Here is a 3,422-nt window from a genome sequence, read left to right as displayed (position 1 = left end):
CCTATCTCCACTTCATTTAGTTGTTTTTCTGGGGTTTTATCTTGTTCCTTCATCTGGTACATAGCCCTCTGCCTTTTCATCTTGTCTGTCTTTCTGTGAATGTGTTTTTTGTTCCACAGGCTGCAAGATTGTAGTTCTTCTTGCTTCTGCTGTCTGCCCTCTGGTGAATGAGGCTATCTAAGAGGCTTGTGCAAGCTTCCTGTTGGGAGGGACTGGTGACAGGTAGAGCTGGGTGTTGCTCTGGTGGGGAGAGCTCAGTAAAACTTTAATCCGCTTGTCTGCTGATGGGTGGGATGGGTTCCATCCCTGTTGGTTGTTTGGCCTGAGGTGACCCAACACTGGAGCCTACCCGGGCTCTTTGGTGGGGCTAATGGCAGACTCTGGGAGGGCTCATGCCAAGGAGTACTTCCCAGAACTTCTGCTGCCAGTGTCCTTGTCCTCATGATGAGACACAGCCGCCCCCACCTCTGCAGGAGACCTTCCAACACTAGCAGGTAGGTCTGGTTCAGTCTCCTATGGGGTCACTGCTCTTTCCCCTGGGTCCCGATGTGGACACTACTTTGTGTGTGCCCTCTAAGAGTGGAGTCTCTGTTTCCCTGAGTCCTGTCGAAGTCCTGCAATCAAATCCCGCTAGCCTTCAAAGTCTGATTCTCTAGGAATTCCTCCTCCCGTTGCCGGACCCCCAGGTTGGAAAGCCTGACGTGGGGCTCAGAACCATCACTCCAGTGGGTGGACTTCTGTGGTATAAGTGTTCTCCAGTCTGTGAGTCACCCACCCAGCAGTTATGGGATTTGATTTTATTGTGATTGTGCCCCTCCCACCATGTCATTATCGCTTCTCCTTTGTCTTTGGATGTGGGGTATCTTTTTTGGTGAGTTCCATTGTCTTCCTGTCGATGATTGTTCAACAGTTACTTGTGATTCCGGTGCTCTCGCAAGAGGGAGTGAGCGCATGTCCTTCTATTCCGCCATCTTGAACCAATATAGCTCCTTCAGTATTTTTATAACCTCCTTTTTGAACTCAGGATCTAGTAGACTCGAGAGGTCTGTTTTTCTGTTTTTTCTTTCAGGGGATTTCTCTTGTTCTTTTAATTGGGAGTGGTTCCTCTGCTTCATTTTACTTACATTTGTCTGTCTATGAATTTAGGAGAAACAGTTATTTACTGTCAACTCGAAGGTGTTTGCCAACTTTGTGTTGAACCAATTAGAGAATTAAAAAACAAAAAAAAACGAACAACACAACAACCCACTACTATCTTCACCATATAAGGATGGAGATTTAAATTTCAAAAGGTCCATCTATATAAAATAGATAACAAACACGGACCTACTCTATAGCACAGAGAAATACATTCAATATCTTGTAATAACCTATAATGGAAGAGAATGTAAAAAAGGAATATATATAGATATAGATATATACACACACACATACACATTTCAATAAAAATTTAAAATAAATTAAAAAATAATTACCAAAAAACGATCCAAAGATCCTATAATCTCATAGGGCAGTCTTTCAAATGGAGCAAATTCAGTCTTATGAAAATCTTAACTATGTTGTCCTGATTTCTCTCATTCTTCCTCAGTTTGACCAGAGAAGTGCTCAGAGTATGAGGTTTGGGGACCAGCCCAGGGTTTAGAAACCTCCTCCCTGACCTCCCCACCAGGACCCCTGGAATCTTCTCATCTGTTTATCTTGTTTCCTTCTTTAATTATTATTCCCAGTTTGCTTTAAAATTCTTTTATTTATGCTTTTAATTTAATTTTTGTTTTATATTGGAGTATAGTTGATTTACAATGTTGTGTTAGTTTCAGGTATACAGCGAAGTGATTCAGTTATGCATATACATATATTCATTCTTTTTCAGATTGTTTTCCCATATAGGTTATTAGAGAATATTGAGTAGAGTTCCCTGTGCTATACAGTAGGTCCTTGTTGATTATCTGTTTTATATATAGTAGTGTGTATATGTTAATCCCAATCTCCTAATTTATCCTTCCCCCCACATTTCCCTTTTGGTAACCATAAATTTGTTTTCAACGTCTGTAAGTCTATTTCTGTTTTGTAAATAAGTTCATTTGTACCTTTTTTTTCTTAGATTCCACATTTAAGTGATACCATATGATATTTGTCTTTCTCTGTGTGACTTCACTTAGTATGATAATCTCTAGGTCCATCCATGTTGCTGCAAACGGTATTATTTCATTCTTTTTTGTGGCTGAGTGATATTCCATTGTATATGTGTACCACATCATTTTTTTTTGTTTTGGCTGTGCTCTCAGCAGTGAGAGCACAGAGTCCTAACCACTGGACCACCAGGGAATTCCCTGTACCACATCTTTTGTATCCATTCCTCTGTTGATGGACATTCAGGTTGCTTTCATATCTTGGCTATTGTAAATAGTGCTGCTGTGAACGTTTGGGTTCATGTATCTTTTCAAATTAGAGTTTTCTCCAGATATATGCCCAGGAGTGGGATTGCTGGATCATATGGTAGTTTTGTTTGTTTTTTCCAAAGAATTTTTTTTAGCAGTTTTAAAATTTTTATTTATTTATTTATTTAAAAATTTTATTTAGTTTTAGCTTTGTTGGGTCTTCACTGCAGCACACAGGATCTTTGTTGAGGCATGCGGGATCTTTCGTTGCAGCGCATGGGCTCTTCGTTGTGGTGCATGGGCTTCTCTCTAGTTGTGGCGTGCCGATTTTCTCTTGTTGTGGCACACAGGGTCCAGGGCGCATGGGCTCTGTAGTTGTGGCGCGTGGGTTCCAGAGCATGTGGGCTCTGTAGTTTACAGCGTGTGAGCTCAGTAGTTGTGGCACGTGGGCTTAGTTGTCCTGCAGCATGTGGGATCTTAGTTCCCTGACCAGGGATCAAACCCACGTCCCCTGCATTGTAAGGCAGATTCTTTACCACTGGACCACCAGGGAAGTCCCCGTATGGTAGTTCTATTTTAGTTTTCTAAAGAACCTCCATACTGTTCTCCATAGTGGTTGTACTAATTTACATTTCCACCAACAGTGTAGGAGGGTTCCCGTTTCTCCACACCCTCTCCAGAATTTACTGTTTGTAGATTTTGTGATGATGGCCATTCTGACTGGTGTGAGGTGATATCTCATTGTAGTTTTGATTTGCACTTCTCTAATAATTAGTGATGTTGAGCATCTTTTCATGTGTCTTTTGGCCATCTGTATGTCTTCTTTGGAGAAATGTCTATTTTGATCTTCTGCCCATTTTTTGATTGGGTTGTTTGTTTTTTTGATATTGAGCTGCATGAGGTGTTTGTCTATTTTGGAGATTAATCTCTTGTCAGTTGCTTCATTTGCAAATGTTTTCTCCCATTCTGTGGATTGTCTTTTCATTTTGTTTATGGTTTTCTTTGCTGTGCAAAAGCTTTTAAGTTTAATTAGGTCCCATTTTT

This window comes from Physeter macrocephalus, chromosome 21 (genome assembly GCF_002837175.3).
Source record: "Physeter macrocephalus isolate SW-GA chromosome 21, ASM283717v5, whole genome shotgun sequence".
Classification (NCBI taxonomy): Eukaryota; Metazoa; Chordata; class Mammalia; order Artiodactyla; family Physeteridae; genus Physeter; species Physeter macrocephalus.
The sequence above is the reverse complement of the archived record's forward strand: the minus strand, read 5'-3'. Positions refer to the sequence as shown.